Source organism: Coenobita brevimanus, chromosome 50, assembly GCF_032717465.1.
Source record: "Coenobita brevimanus isolate Jiangsu-jjx chromosome 50, ASM3271746v2, whole genome shotgun sequence".
Taxonomy (NCBI): domain Eukaryota; kingdom Metazoa; phylum Arthropoda; class Malacostraca; order Decapoda; family Coenobitidae; genus Coenobita; species Coenobita brevimanus.
Window position 1 is genome coordinate 7,110,913 of NC_137003.1, and position 16,681 is coordinate 7,127,593.

A 16,681-nucleotide genomic window follows, 5' to 3' on the forward strand; every position below is an offset into this window, starting at 1 on the left:
CATCTCCATGGTGAGGGTCCGGTAGGGTGAGAGAGAGAGAGAGAGAGAGAGAGAGTACTGAGTCATACATCCCGGTGTCATCGTGTCTTTAGTTTTCATTTCTTTCCCATTTGTCCTTCATTCTTTAGTTTTCCTTCTCTCTCTCTCTCTCTCTCTCTCTCTCTCTCTCTCTCTCTCTCCCCCTCTTCCTTTCCCCTCGCCTCCTGGTACTTTTTCTCTTCATTCCCTTTTCTCTTCCTCATTTTTCCTATCCTTTCCAACTCTCTCACTTCCCTCTATCTTTCGTCTTTCTTTTCTTTACCTTATTTTTTCTCTTCCTCTTCCCTCTCCTTCGGCTTCCTCCTCCTCTTCATCTCCTCTTCCCTCTTCGTACTCTTTCCTCTTCCTATACCTCTTTCCTCTTCTCCCTTCCTTCCTTCTCACCATTCCCTTCTTTTCCCTCCATTATATTTTCCTCATTTTTCCTCCTTCCCCCTTTCCCATCTAATTCTGCCACTCATTTTCTTCCTCCTCCTCCTACTTCTCCGTTAATTAGCCACACGGGTCACCTTCCCGGCCCACCTGAAGGACCAATTGAATAATGTTAGAGTCACCCCTCCTGATGTTCCTGAGAGAGAGAGAGAGAGAGAGTAATGTTCTGTCGTAACACACACACACACACACACACACACACACACACACACACACACACACACACACACACACAATCCCTGCCTAACCTGCCTGTCATTACCCCCACCATCATCACCCACACAATTAAACCCCTTTCATCAACACTCTCCCCCTTCCCTTCCATCCCTACTCTCATCTCCCCCCCCCCTCTCTTCCCTTCCTTCCATCCCTCCCCTCATCTCCCCTTCCCCCCCTCCTCTCCTCCCCCACTCAATGACCACCATCAGTCAGCTCTTGTTCCCTTCCCCTCTTTCGCTTCCCTCTCAGTTTTTCACACCTTTTCCTCCCCTCACTCCCCTCCCCTCAACAACCTATTAAGGTGCAATGAAATCAGTGAAAATTGGTCCTTTTGTGTAACGACCTAATGGCTGTTAATACTTTTTTTTTTTAATATATACTTTCCATGACCTTCCTCCCCCGTCCCTGAGAGGTAGGATGATGGACTGCAGGGGGGGGGGCAGCTGAAGCCTGCAGTCCACCGGGTTCACGTGCAGGTCAGTCTCGGGTCCGTATTCTCGTCGGTTAAGGAAGCTCCCTAACACCTCTTTCTGAGCGATTTATTTTTGGATAAGGTTGGCTCATGTCTTTTTGTGCGCTATTTATGAAGAGTGTGGCGATATTGGAAGGTTTATGTAACAAGAGAGCAGCAAGGTGAAATAAACAAACTAATTCGCAAAGGAAAAGGTGTTAGGGAGCTTTCTTACCTGAGGAGGATACCTGCCTCTGCCCCGACCACAGCAATAACAACAAATTAATACTGTAAGCAGACTTGTAACTCCAGTAATTATTTCGTTAGCTATGTAACCTGTGTAATTATGTTCATTAGTAGGAAATATATCTTAATTAGCTCTTCTTAATGATAAATCGGGGGGTAGCCAGCCCCCCCGTCCCCCTGTTTGCTATCCTTGTCTTATTCTTACTTCTTCTTTTCTATTTTATTCTTCTTTCTTCATTCCTTACTTCAGTTATTTTCCTTCGTTTTTCCTTCTATTCCATCTTACCTCTCTCTCTCTCTCTCTCTCTCTCTCTCTCTCTCTCTCTCTGTCCATCCTTACATCTGCAATCGTTTACCTCCCTTCCCTCCCTCCCTCCCTCCACACCTTCCCTATTCTCTTTCTCACCTCTCTCTTTCTCTTCCCTCTCCCTCTCTCTCTCTGGCTCTTAATTTCACCATAGTTCTGTCCAGTGGCGGTCATCAGGTGAGGGGAGAGGGGAAAGGTCATTAGAGAGAGAGAGAGAGAGCTGAGTGATGATGGTGGTGGTGTAAGGACTGATGATGGAGACTAATGATAGGTAACCAAACACTAGGCATCATTACCACTACCAGTCATCACATTATTACTACTACCACCACTACCACCATTATCACAATCACCACTACCACAATCGCCGGCACCACCACAATGACTACCACAATCACCACCACAACCCACCAAACTTCCCTCTCCAATCACGTTACTGATCGTAACTAGCATTTTCTTCCTCTTTCTCTCCTTCTTCTTCTCCTTCTCTCCTTCCTTCACCTTCATTCTCCCTCCTCCTCTCCTGCCCCTTCTGTTCTCCCTGCCTCTCATTCTTCCTCCCCCCCCCTTCTCCTTCTTCCACCTCCTCTCTTTCAACTTTTTTCTCCCCACTCCCCTCTGTCTCTCTCCTTCCTCTCCCTTTCTTCCTTATGTCTCTCCTTCTCTTCCAGTCTTCCTCTGTCTTTGGCTTCTTTGTCTCCCTCTTCCTCTTCCTTTCTTCCTCTCCCTTCCCTTTTGCCTTTCGTTCTGTTTCCTCTTTCTTCCTTTCCTCGTTTGTCCTCTCTCACCCCCTCATTTCTTTCCTCTCCTCTCCTTATTCTTGCTTCTCCTCTCTTCTCCATCTTCTCCTACCCCCCCCTCTCTCTCTCTGTTACAGTTCTCCCGTTTTCTTTTCCTCCATTTTCTATTTCTTCACCATTTTCTCTCACTCACCTTCCCTTTTATTTTTGTCACAGTCCCTCCTACGCTTAATAAAACCGTCTGACAGTAGCAAAAATAAAGCACCCTAGTCTCGTAGTAAAGGAAATAAAGGAAGGTATATTTAGCACCTCCAGGTCAATAAAAATAAATAAATAAATAAAATCCCTCGTAATTTGCAATAATAAAATACAAATGATTTCCTGAGACTAATTACTGAAGGTACACGGGGCCAGGTGGAGGTAATTATAGGTTAATTATTATATGATTACCTGGCTCACCTGTGCAGAGAGAGAGAGAGAGCAATTTAACACACCTTGCCTGTCGTTCTCCTTCTCACCTTGATATGGGTTATTTACACGTCTTAATTACCAGCATATAGGATTACCTGGATTACCTGTCAAGATCTAATTACCATATTAATCACCCATCAACACACCTTGCCAACCCCTGCCCACCTGTTTTCCCTGTTCCGTCTCTCTCTCCCTCTCTCTCTCTCTCCTATCCTCTCAGCTCCCCCTTCACGTTCCACCATTACGTTAAGCCAGAAGCGTGAGACCCCTCCATTACCCCCACCATTACTGCGCGCACACACACACACACACACTAAAGCAGATTACCGTCTGGTCCTCCTTGCCGACACCAGGTGTGGGTTTTGTGTGTGTGTGTCTGTGTGTGTGTGTGTGAGAGAGAGAGAGAGAGAGAGAGAGAATCCACCTCTTGCACCCAGTAGTCAAACATGGATATAAGACCCGTAGACTTAATTCAGTTTTTTCTTTATTACAATACCCCAAATCCCACTTAATATAAATAACCCAGCGTGGCCGTAGTAAAGGAGAGATAAATAAATAAATAAATAAATAAATGCTAAAGTAATAAGGAAGATGACTCAAAATAACTTGGGAAATAAGAACGCATTAGGATCTTGAATTTGGGTCTGTGTTTTGTATTTTCTTGGAGGGAATAATCTTGTGGACATCAGCCTTGGGTTCCTTCTTCCTTGCATTAATAATAACATCTTAAGGATCCCGTCTTTACTCTCAGATGAATAACGTATCGTCTGGCGTTACGAGGAATAAAGGAGGTAAATTGAATGTTAAAATAAAGATAATATACACAGCTAAAGAGACAAAAGTGGATATTGATGAAGTTATAATTATTAGGGATGTGTGGAAAATTATCAGTTATTATAAATGCTGTTTGATGCGTTGATGTTGTGTGTGTGTGTGTGTGTGTGTGTGTGTGTGTGTGTGTGTGTGTGTGTGTGTGTTCTCAGTGTCAGTAGTATATTAGACAGACGTCATTATTTTAGAGAAAGAGAGAGAGAGAGAGAGAGAGGAAAAATGGAGGAATATGTGGAGGAGGAGGAAAGACGGAGGAAAATGTGAGGGAAGAAAGATGGAGGAAAATGTGAGGGAGGAGGAAAGATGGAGGAAAATATGAGGGAGGAGGAAAGATGGAGGAAAATGTGAGGGAGGAGGAAAGATGGAGGAAAATGTGAGGGAGGAGGAGGAAAGTTAGGGAGGAAAGATACGTGGAGGAAAGTGGGAGAGAAGAGGGAGGAAGGAGGGAAGTTGGAGGAGGAAAGTTTAGTCCATCACTACCCTTATGGTGATACGAGAGAGAGAGAGAGAGAGAGAGAGGGAGAAACGATGAGGTCAGCTGGATAGGGAATGATAATAGTGTTGTGGTTCCGGGAAGACAAAAAAAAAGAATGAAAATAAAAATAAAAATAAATCCATTCAACTCTACACCAGAGAGAGAGAGAGAGAGAGAGAGAGAGAGAGAGATGGAAAATGGAAACGCTGCATGATAGGAAAGTTAACGAAGAAGAATACGGAAAAAAGTTGGAGAAGAGATTAAGGATAGTATAGGAAGGAAGGAAGCTGAAGGAAGGAGGGAAGTTGAAGGAAGGAGGAAGGAAGTAGGGAGGGAAGTTGAAGGAAGGAGGGAGGGAAGTTGAAGGAAGGAGGAAGGAAGTAGGGAGGGAAGTTGAAGGAAGGAGGAAGGAAGCAGGGAGGGAAGTTGAAGGAAACAGTGAGGGAAGTTGAAGGAAGGAGGAAGGAAGGAGGAAGGAAGTAGGAAAAATATACTAAAAGGGCGTAAGGAAAAGGAGGAAATGAAGCTTGGATGGATGAGGATGAGAAGGACATGAAGGAGGAAAAATGATGAATGGAAAGAGGAAAGAAAATAATATAAGAAGGAGAGGAAGGAGTGAGGGGGAGACAGGAGGGGAAGGAGTGAGGGGAAGACAGGAGGGAAGAGGTGGGGAAATATGAGAGGGGAAAACAAGGGGATTTAGTTGACCGCGTGGCCTGCGTCGCATCAAGAAGCCGTCATAGGGGTGAACAAATGGGCGTGGTGGGTGGAGGAATGGGCGGGAATGACTGGAATGTTGGTGGGCGGTGGAATGAGGTGGGAAAGTATACCTGGTGGAAAGACGTGTTGTGTGGTTACAGGTGTGCTGGAGTGAAGGTAATTGTAAAGCATCCTACAAGAGTGACAGTGTTGGGGGGGTAAAGAAATGAGCGTGGGAGGGACAGGGAAATGAGTGAGATGAGTTGGAAGTGTGGCGGTGGTGGGGAGAGGCCGTGGGAGTATACCCTGTGAAGACTGGTTTTGTAGGAGTGATTTGAATGCAGTGAAGGTTTAATTCAAAGTTTCCCTCAAACTATTACAACAATATGTACGCGTTGCTTTCATTAGCCTTGAGTCTTGCGATGTAGGCCAACAGGAAGAGAAGGAGGAAAGAAGACAGTAGAAGGAAAGAAGACAGAAAGGAGGAAAGAAGACAGAAAGAAGAGAATGAAAGAAGACAGAAAGAAGAGGAAGAAAGAAGACAGAAAGAGTAGAAGAAAAGAATACAGAAAGGAGAGGAGGGAAGAGGACAGAAAGAAGGAAAGATGACAGAAGGAAGAAAAGAAGACAGAAGGAAGAAAAGAAGATAAAAAGAAGAGAAAGAAGATAAAAAGAAGAGAAAGAAGAAAAAAAAAGAGGAGGAAAGAAGACAAAAACAAGAAGACAGAAAGAAGAGGAGGAAAGAAGACAAAAAGAAGGGGAGGAAAGAAGACGGAAGGAAGAGGAGGAATGAAGACAGAAAGAAGAGGAGGAATGAAGACAGAAAAAAGAGGAGGAAAGAAGACAGACAGATGAGGAAGAAAGAAGACAGAAAGAAGAGGAGGAAAGAAGACAGAAAGAAGAGGAGGAAAGAAGACAGAAAGAGGAGGAAAGAAGAGGAGGAAAGATGACAAAAACAGGAGGAAAGAAGACAGAAAGAAGAGAAGGAAAGAAGACAGAAAGAAGAGGAGGAAAGAAGACAGAAAGAAGAGGAGGAAAGATGACAAAAACAGGAGGAAAGAAGACAGAAAGAAGAGAAGGAAAGATGACAAAAACAGGAGGAAAGAAGACAGAAAGAAGAGGAGGAAAGAAGACAGAAAAAGAGGAGGAAAGAAGAGGAGGAAAGATGACAAAAACAGGAGGAAAAAAGACAGAAAGAAGAGAAGGAAAGATGACAAAAACAGGAGGAAAGAAGACAGAAAGAAGAGGAGGAATGAAGACAGAAAGAAGAGGAGGAAAGAAGACAGAGAGATGAGGAAAGAAGACAGAAAGAAGAGGAAGAAAGAAGACAAAAAGAAGAAGACAGAAAGAAGAGGAGGAAAGAAGACAAAAAGAAAAGGAGGAAAGAAGACAAAAAGAAAAGGAGGAAAGAAGACAGAAAGAAGAGGAGGAAAGAAGACAAAGAAGAGGAAAGAAGACGGAAGGAAGAGGAGGAAAGAAGACAGAAAGAAGAGAAGGAAAGAAGACGGAAGGAAGGAAAGAAGACAGAAAGAGGAGGAAAGAAGACAGAATGAAGAGGAGGAAAGAATAGGAGGAAAGAAGACAGAAAGAAGAGGAGGAAAGAAGACAGAAAGATGAGGAAAGAAGACAGAGATGAGGAGGAAAGAAGATAGAGAGATGAGGAGGAAAGAAGATAGAGAGATGAGGAGGAAAGAAGACAGAAAGAAGAGGAGGAAAGAAGACAGACAGATGAGGAAAGAAGACAGAGATGAGGAGGAAAGAAGACAGAGAGATGAGGAGGAAAGAAGATAGAGAGATGAGGAGGAAAGAAGACAGAGAGATGAGGAGGAAAGAAGACAGAAAGAAGAGGAGGAATGAAGACAGAAAGAAGAGGAGGAAAGAAGTCAGAAAGAAGAGGAGGAAAGAAGACAGAATGAAGAGGAGGAAAGAAGACAGAAAAAGAGGAGGAAAGAAGACAGAAAGAAGAGAAGGAAAGATGACAAAAACAGGAGGAAAGAAGACAGAAAGAAGAGGAGGAATGAAGACAGAAAGAAGAGGAGGAAAGAAGACAGAAAGAAGAGGAGGAAAGAAGACAGAGAGATGAGGAAAGAAGACAGAAAGGAGGAAAGAAGACAGAAAGAAGAGGAGGAAAGAAGACCAAAAAGAAGAGGAGGAAAGAAGACAAAGAAGAGGAAAGAAGACGGAAGGAAGAGGAGGAAAGAAGACAGAAAGAAGAGAAGGAAAGAAGACAGAAGGAAGGAAAGAAGACAGAAGGAAGGAAAGAAGACAGAAAGAGGAGGAAAGAAGACAGAGTGAAGAGGAGGAAAGAAGACAGAAAGAAGAGGAGGAAAGAAGACAGACAGATGAGGAAAGAAGACAGAGATGAGGAGGAAAGAAGATAGAGAGATGAGGAGGAAAGAAGACAGAGAGATGAGGAGGAAAGAAGCCAGAAAGAAGAGGAAGAAAGAAGACAGAAAGAAGAGAAAAGATGCTGATGACAGCTGATGATGCAGGAAGTGATCTGTGGAGCCGGAACATATCACAAAGGACGACATATTGCTAGACGGGGTGACATATCCCACCAGGAAAATAAAGGACAGAGCGGGAAGGGTAGGACAGGAAAAGACAGGGCAAAGCACGGCAGGACAGAGCAGGGCAGGGCAGGGCAAGAGATGATAGAGTAGGACAGGGCAGGGAAGGGCACAGCAGGAAATAGCAGGCAGCGAAAGACAAAGATCGCGAGGAAGGACAAAGTAGGATAAAGAAACGCAGGGCAGGACAGGGAAGGGCTGAGTAGGGAAGATCAGGCAGGGCAGGGCAGGACAGAGCAGAGTAGGTCAGGTCAGGTCGTCTGGGTAGGAAAGGGCAGGGCAGAGCAGGGCAGGATAGGGCAATAAAGACCCGCTGATGGCAGCAGTGGTTTTATGGCGGCCAAGAAGGGATGACGAAGAAAACAATTTACCGAAGCAGCCAATTCCACTGACCACCACCACCAAACTTTACCACTCTATTTCCTCCTCTTTTGTTATTATCACTCACACACACACACACACACACACACACACACACACACACACACACACACACACACACACACACACACAGAGCTGGAAATATCTATAAAAGTTGTGAGAGAATCTGTCAGTAATAGCCTACGTCTGTATGTCTGTATCACTAAGATGTTGTGTGTCTTGGTTAATTCTTGTTACTTGCAGACGATTATATTTAACCTGGCCAAGATGGTGATTAGGAAATTAATGAAGGCTGTATCCAACCCATCCTCTTCAGGTAATCGCCCCTAAGATGAAAATATCGTCTTGTGGCAGCTGACTAGTTTATATATTTTGCAGGAGGATCTGGAGACAAGGAATATTTACAGATAAGGAGTTAGTGTATTATTATTATTATTATTATTAAATATGCCTTCGTCTGTGCCAGTAACATTCCCCTGAACCCCATATGGCTGTCGCCCTGGGATTATATTTTATGACAAAATATAATGTGACTGTTTTGTGCTGGGACGATTCTGTGTATGTGTATGTGTGTATATGTATGTGTGTCTATGTGTATGTGGTGTACGTGATACAAATGGTGAGTGTGAACCTCGCCCCCCACCCACCCCGTCTATGGCATCCTCACTTACGAATCAGCAGCTGACAAATTACAATCGTCAGTCGTCAGCACATCCTCACACACACACACACACACACACACACACACACACACACACACACACACACACACACACACACACCCTCCTCCCTCCCACATGTCTTTTTCCCTTCCACACATCTCCTAGTTTTAGCAAAGAGGACAATTTTTACTTTGCGGGGAGGGGGGGAAATATTGGAAATGAAAATGGCTGTGTAAATGACGTGAGGGCAGTTTCTGGATTTTAACAATGTCGTGTTTTATTTTCTGTTCCTGTTACCTCCAGACGATTTTATTCAGCTTAGGAGTGGCTTTTAGGGGGGTTAGAGGCAGCCTTCCTTAACCTCATCAGCACGAGTGACCTTTCCTGCGTTGAAGATGTTTAAGAAGTAGGAAAGTTAAAGGAAGAATGACGTGATGGCAGGAAATAGGTTAAGACTGAGATAGTAAAGGCGATTTGTTGGTGTTGGTACAGAGGCTGGATTGGCTTCAAGGATACTGTTTTATAAGTTAGTTTACCCTTCCCTCCTCCCCTTTTCCTCTTTCCCCTCCCTCCTCCCCTCCCTTCTCCTTCGGCACAAGGAGAGAGGCAAGTCATATAATGTCGATACCACCATCATGGAGGCAGAGAGATGGAGATGGAGGAAGGGAGAGGAGAGGGAGGAGAGAGGAAGGGGAGGGATGGGGAGGAGGGAGAGATGGAGGGAAATGAGAAAACTGGAGAGAGTGGAAGGAGAGGAGAGAAAGACTGGGGAAGATGAAGGGGATGGAGGAAAGAATGAGGAAGGAGAAGGAAAAAGAGGGTGAGGTGGTGAAAAGAGAAAGAGGAGGAACGTAGGAAGATGAGAAGAAGGATACAGCCAGGCCTGGAGGAAAGTGAGAGACGGAGGAAGACATGGAGGAAGAAAAGAAATGAGAGAGAGAGAGAGAGAGCGACCGACCGACCGAAAGCTCCCTTCCCCTCGTTTCCTCTCCCTCCCTTCCCTCCTCTCCCTCCCTCCCTCCATCAAACCTAGAATGTAGCTTAGTCTGCAGAATTATATAAACCATCTCTCTCTCTCTCTCTCTCTCTCTCTCTCTCTCTCTCTCTCTCTCTCCACAACCCGTGTTCATATCCGGACACCGTATTAAAATCTCTCCACCTCACTTCTCCCTTTGTTTCCTTCCCTCCCTCCTTCCCTCCCTCCCTCCCTTTCCTTCCCACTCTCCTTTCCTTCTTCCCTCCCTCCCTTTCCTTCCCACTCTCCTTTCCTTCTTCCCTCCCTCCTTCCCTCCCTCCCTTTCCTTTCCACTCTCCCTCCCTCCCTTTCCTTTCCACTCTTCTTTCCTTCTTCCCTCCCTCCCTTTCCTTTCCACTCTTCTTTCCTTCTTCCCTCCATCCCTCCCTCCCTCTGTCACTTTCCTGCCTACTCTCCTTTCCTCCCTCTCATCCGTTTTCTTTCAATTCTTTTCCCTCTCTTTCCTTCTATGTCTCCCTTCCTTTCATCATGTTCTCTTCCGTTTGCTTCATTCCTCCTTTTGTCCCTCCTTCTCTCCTCTCTCTCTCTCTCTCTCTCTCTCTCTCTCTCTCTCTCTCTCTCTCCCGCTGCGGCATTGTGGCTGCTCGCTCTGGATTATAATATTGTGGAGGGAGAATAGACGATTATCACTTTAATATACTGAGAGAGAGAGAGAGAGAGAGAGACTCCGAAGGGTTTTAGAGAGAAGAAAGGAAAGCGAAAGTGTACACGAAGAGGGGAGAAAGAGTGATTTTGTGTGTGTGTGTGTGTGTGTGTGTGTGTGTGAGAGAGAGAGAGAGAGATAGAGAGAGAGAGAAATTGCTGCGTTTCGCTCCGTCTTTCCATCCTCTCCCTTTTATTTCCTCGTCACTCCCTTTCCCTCTGTCTGCCTGTCATTCTCCTACCTCCCTTCTCCTCCCTTTCTCTCCTTCTCCCTCTCTCTCTTTTGTTTTTCCCTCCCTCCCTTTCCTCCTTTTCCTCCCTCCGTCTTCCTGTTTCCCTCTTACCGCCCAAAGAGGGAGGAGAGAGGCTGTAAGAGCAACACTGAGAGAGAGAGAGAGAGAGAGAGAGAGAGAGAGAGAGAGAGTGTCATAAACATAACATCTACAGCAACAAATATGGCAATAAAGATCTGTATTTAGATAGCGCTGTTAGATATGGATGAATTAGCCAATGATATCTAGTTTATGAGAGACTGAGATGGAGAGTAAAGCAGACGGCTCCCTCCATACCCACCTATCCCTCCAGTTACATCCGGCATGAAAAAGATGGATTTTGTGTTGTGAGAATGAGGTAAGGTAGTATTGTGAGAGTGATATTATAGTGAGGGCAGAGTGTGGTGTTAGGTGTGGTGCGTGAGGTGGGGAACTGTGTGGAGGTGTAAGTGTGTGTGTGTGTGTGTGTGTGTGTGAGGGCAGGGTGTGTTGTGAGGGGTGGAGAAGTGTATAGGTGTGTGTGTGTGTGTGTGTGTGTGTGTGTGTGTGTGAGGTGGTGAAGTGTGTAGGGGAGTAAGTGTGTGTGTGAGTGTGAGGGCAGGGTGTGGTGCGTGAGGTGGGGAAGTGTGTGGTGGTGTAAGTGTGAGTGTGAGGGTAGAGTGTGTTGTGTGTGTGAGGTTCAAGTGATCAACGCTGCTTGGTTTTACGTCTCTCCACTCAGTTAACAGGAGCTCTACGTCACCTTGTTCTTTGGTTATATGGTTACCACCCAGCGTGTTAAGTGGCTTCCTGGGTTACGGGAAACCATTAGTCTTGTTACTCAGTGAGGTCACCTAAGGAATAGGTCACTGTTGAGCTGTAGTTTGTGGTGAGAGAGGGAGGGTTAGGGGTGAGTCAGTGTGTTGTGGTGTGGGGCCATGCAGTGGAAGGAAAGCACAGTGGATTACAGGAAGAAGAAGATGATGAAGAAAGGGAAAAAAAGAAGGAGGAGGAGGAGGAGGAGGAGAAAAGGAAGGAAAAAAAGAAATAGAAAGAAGTTTGTGAGGTATACTGTATGTGCCTCGTAAATAAGTAAGACAGTGGTAAATATAGGTAAGGTAAAGGTGGGGCTGGGACCATGAGGCGCCTAGCTGTAGTGTTCATCTCCATGACTTAGGCCTTTGAGCACGTGGCGGGTTATTGATCCACTGTCCTGGAATCCAAGGCCACTGCATCATCCAGGGTACTATAGTTACCTGCCATAGGTGTTAGTCAAGGTGATCAATTTACCTGTCGACCGGTAATAGGTAGAGGTACACCTGAGTCTAGTGATGCCACCTGTCCACACCAGGATTCGAACCCTGGCACGTTCAGGCCAGCGGGTGTATACGCTACCCACCCGGCCACCGCGGCGATGCAACAAACAGAAGAGAAAGGGAAATTAACAAGAACAGAAGAAGAGAAGGACATTAATTGAAACAGAAAGGAGAATAAAAGACTGAAATATGTAAAAGGGCGAGGAAGGGAGGAACTGTAATTGAGAGAGAGAGAGAGAGAGAGAGAGAGAGAGCAGCGGGGGTCAGGAAACAAGAACTGGGGCGACTATCCCTTAACGATGCTTGATTGTTTTTACTCTCTCTCTCTCTCTCTCTCTCTCTCTCTCTCTTTCTCTCTCTCTCTCACATGCGTCTTTCCTTTATCTTCTCCCACTAATCACTTTCCTCTCTCTTCCCATCTTTCGTTCCTCCCTCCATTCCTTCCTCTTAACTCTCCTTCCTTCCTCCTTTCCCTCCTCTTAACTCTCCCTTCCTCCTGCTTTCCTTCCTGTAAATTCTCACTCCCCTCCCTTCCTCCCTCATTTATCTTCATTTACCTCCCTCTCTCCATCCCTCCCCACCACTTCCATCTCTCTCTCTCTCTCTCTCTCTCTCTCTCTCTCTCTGACTAACGGGCAAATAATCAAACAGATAAAAACGATGTCTGATAGAGAGAGAGAGAGAGAGAGAGAGAGAGAGAGAAGGGGGGGACGGAAGAAGTAAGTGTCGAAGGGAGAGAGGAGGGAAAAGAAAACCATTTGACAGGAAGGAGGGAGGAAGAGAGGGAGTGAGGGGGAGAGAAGAGGGAAGGAGGAAGGAGGAGGGAATGAGGGGGAGAGAAGTTGGAAGGAAGAAGGAGGAGGGAGTGAAGGGGAGAGAAGAGGGAAGGAGGAAGGAAGATATATCACAGACATCACATCCTTGGCAGTAAAGAGGCAGGTCTGGAGTGACTCACCATCTTTACCACTCCTTGAAGATTCCCTCACCATCTTCCTCTCATCTTTACTCTCTCACTCATCTTTTCTTCTTCTTCTCTATATATCTGTCTTCCTCCCTATCTCCCTTACGCTCATTTTTCTTCTTCTCTCTACATCTTCCTCACATCTTAACTCTCCCTCCCTCAGCTTCTCTTCTTCTTCTTCTCTTTATATATCTGTTTTCTTCCCTATCTCTCTCACCCTCATCTTCTCTTCTTCTTCTCTTTATATCTGTCTTCCTCCCTACATCTTATTTTCATCTTCTCACCTCCCTCTTATCATCGTCATCTTCACCAATCATCATTTCCTCATCACCTCCTTTTCTTCCCTTCTTCCCTACATCTTGGTCATTTTCTCATCTTCCTCTTATCCTTCCATCTCTTTGTCATCTCCTTGTCATCATCACCACCAGGCATCATTTTCTTACCATCTTTGTGGCTTTGTGTCTTAAGAAAATATTAAGGCAATCTTAATCTTATAACTTTCTTGGTTTTTGTCCTAAGAAAATACTAAGACAACCTTAATAATAACTTTGTAAGATTTTGTTTTAAGAAAATGCTATGAGACAACCTTTATAATAACTCTGTAGGTTTTTGTCTTAAGAAAATACTGACAATCGTAATAACTTTCTGAGATTGTCTTAAGAAGATACTATGATAACATTAATAACTTTCTGGCCTTAAGAAAATACTATGGCAATCTTATAACTTTCTTGTTTTTGTTTTTTTAAGAAAATACTATGACAATCTTAATAACTTTCTTGGTTTGTGTCTTAAGAAAATACTAAGACAACCTTGATATTATAACTTTGTAGGTTTGTGTCTTAAGAAAATACTATGGCAATCTTAATAACTTTCTGGGTTTGTCTTAAGAAAATACTATGACACTCTTACGACTTTCTGGGTTTTACTTAAGAAAATCACTGACAGTCTTAATGTTATGTGCTGTCAGCCCCAGACACGAGGGGAAGACGCTGGTGGGGAGAGCAAGAGGGGAGGGGAGGGAGGGAGGGAAGGAAAAGAAGAGAGAAAAGGGAGGGAGGGAGGGAGGGGAGGAAGGAATGGAAGAGAGAAAATGGAGGGAGGGAGGGAAGGAAAGGGAGAAAAGGGAAGGAGGAGGGTAGATGAGATGAAAAAGCAGGAGAAGAGGAACTTATGGGGAGATGGGAAGGGAGGAGAGGAAGGTAAAGGGAGAAGGAAGGAGAGGGGAGGGAGTAAGATAAAAGGAGAAGAGGGAGGAATGTAAGGGGAGATGGAAAGGGAAGGGAGGGGGAATATAAAGGGAGAAGGAAAGGGAGGGAGAGAAGGAGAAGGAAGGATAGGGGAGGAAGGGAACGTGATGGAGGAAGGGAGGGAATGAGAGGGAAAAAGACTGGAGGGAAAGTTGTAAGAGGAGAGAATGGGAGGAAGGGAAAGAATTAGATGGATGGAGATGGGAAGGAGGGAAGAAATACAGGGAGGGAGGAAGGGAAAGGAGGAAGATCTGGGAAGGATGAAGGAAGAAAGAAAAATAGGGACGTAAGTACAAGAGAGATAAAATGAAGGAGGAAGAGAAGGAATGGATCAGTGAGGAAGAGAGAAGAGCAAACAAAAAGGATGAGAGAGAGAGAGAGAGAGAGAGAGAGAGGGGACTGCAGGAAGTGGGGTGAAGGAGGGGGGAGACAGAGGGGGACAGCTGGTGAAAGGAGGGTCAGGTTAGGTCAGGTCAGATTAGCTTGGTGATTTGATTGGTAAGATTTTTTCGGTCACTGAACCTAACATATATACAAATTACAGACAAGATTGGGATAATGAGCTAGGATAATGAGCTAGTGACAATAATGTAGAATGGGTATATACTCGTATTTATTTTACCGATAGCATCATCATCACCACCACCATCATCAGCAGCAGCACCACCACCACCACCATTTTCATCTTCATAATCATCATCATCATCATCATCATCATCATCTCCCACGAACAAATGGGGTGGGTCGGAACCAGAAACAGGAAAGAAAAATACAAAATGCTGAGCCCCCCCCCCCCACACCTACGTTATGTGCGTCGAGTTAAATCGCCCTCGCAATGCTTGAGAGAGGGAGAGAGAGAGAGAGAGATTACGAGTTAGCATAGGAGACTGGGATTTTTTCGCTATTTCTATATACTAAAATTGTGTACCCTGTTGGACGATACTGAGGCCAACTGTTGACCAATCTACCTACCTATCTATCTGCCTCTCTGTACATGTCTATTTTATATCTACCTCTACGTCTATCGATCTGTCTATATCTCATTTCTTTTTATCTATATCTATCTGTCTGTCGATCTGTCTGTTATCTATATATATTTTTATGTATATTCATGTCTGTCTGTCTACCTGTCTATTATCTATCTGCCTATCGATGTATCTATCTATCTATCTATCTATCTATGCCGCCAAGAATGTGGTTTATTATCCTGTGTTGCTTAATAATGACAAGCTGGAACGAGGAGTATCATTTCACTCATTTCACTGTTTTCTTGCCGTAGCTCTGACCACCCAAGGCAGACCAGGAGGAGGAGGAGCAGGAGCAGGAGGAGGAGCAGGAGCAGGAGAAGAATATAACGAAGAAGAAAAGGAGAGTAACAACAACAACGACGAGAACGACAAACATGGTGTCTTGAGATGAGCTTGGCTGAAACTGAGGGAATATCAGAGAATATCCAGCTCCTAATCCTTACCACAAAGAATAATAATAATAATAATAATAATAATAGTAGTAGTAGTAGTACCGTAGTAGTAATTGTAGTAGTAGAATTAGTAATAATAATAGTCCTGATACTTTTCCTCTCAGCACTGTCTTGTCAGAAAGAACGAGAAACGTGGTAAGAGTCTAGGATGTCGTCCCTGCAAAAAAAAAAAATCTACGTGTGTGTGTGTGTGTTTCAGAAATCCCCCAGCACCTCTTCCTTATTGATCTAATACGTCTTAAATCTCAACCATTTCATTCTGGTGACGTATTTCCTTTTTCCTTCAAGACGATTTTATTCAGCTTGGGAGGGATTTTTGAAAGTCGGAGGGGTTAGAGAAAGCCTTATTTAACCCCTTCATCACCAGAAACCCCTCCTAAGATTACGAAAACCGTCTGGGAATAGGAGGAATTAAGTACAAAAAAAAAAAAGATCATCGGACAGAAGGGGTATCTAATCTCTTGGGAGTTACTGTATTTAGATCACATTAGCATCAAATTAAGTAATAACTTCCAGGTCAATATTAGCCCCTAGAATAAAGTGACGGGGTTCTTAGCGTATTTTTGCTATCTCCTGACGGTTTTATTCAGCTGACGAGAGAGAGAGAGAGAGAGAGAGGTCTGAAAATACAGTTCTCTCCGGCACTAACCCTCCTTCCAAGTTGAATTAAACCGCCTGGAAGCAGCAAGAAAAGGCTAACACGTCACTGGATTGAAGGGGTTAACTTACCACATGGGAAAATAAATTGGTAAGGGAAAAGTCCTTCAAAACGAGAACTTGAGGCGGCGAAACGGGACTGATGTGATGCGGAGCGCGAAACACCCACCCTTTCCCTACCGCGGCCACTCCCGCACTGACGCGTTTTCTGTTTGGCAGGTGGGGGACTATAGCAGGGTTGCCAGTGACGGCGATTTACTTTTTTTTTTCTTTCTTTTTCTTATTACCACCGGACATTTTTGCTCAAGGGAAACATTTTGAACTGGCGTGGTAAAATTTAGATGTCACTCGTTACTGAATGATCTGGTATGGCGCTAGAAGAGGGAAATACAGGAAATAGGCTGGAGAGGGACGCCTTCACGTGGTGGCACTGATATAACTGGGCGGCTCTACTTCCCGGTTATATCCTTAGTAATACTGAACTTATTGTACTGTGCATTACACATGTTGCTTTCCATATCCCATTTTAAAAAATCACCCACGTCTACAGTATCTCTCCAGGGGCGTA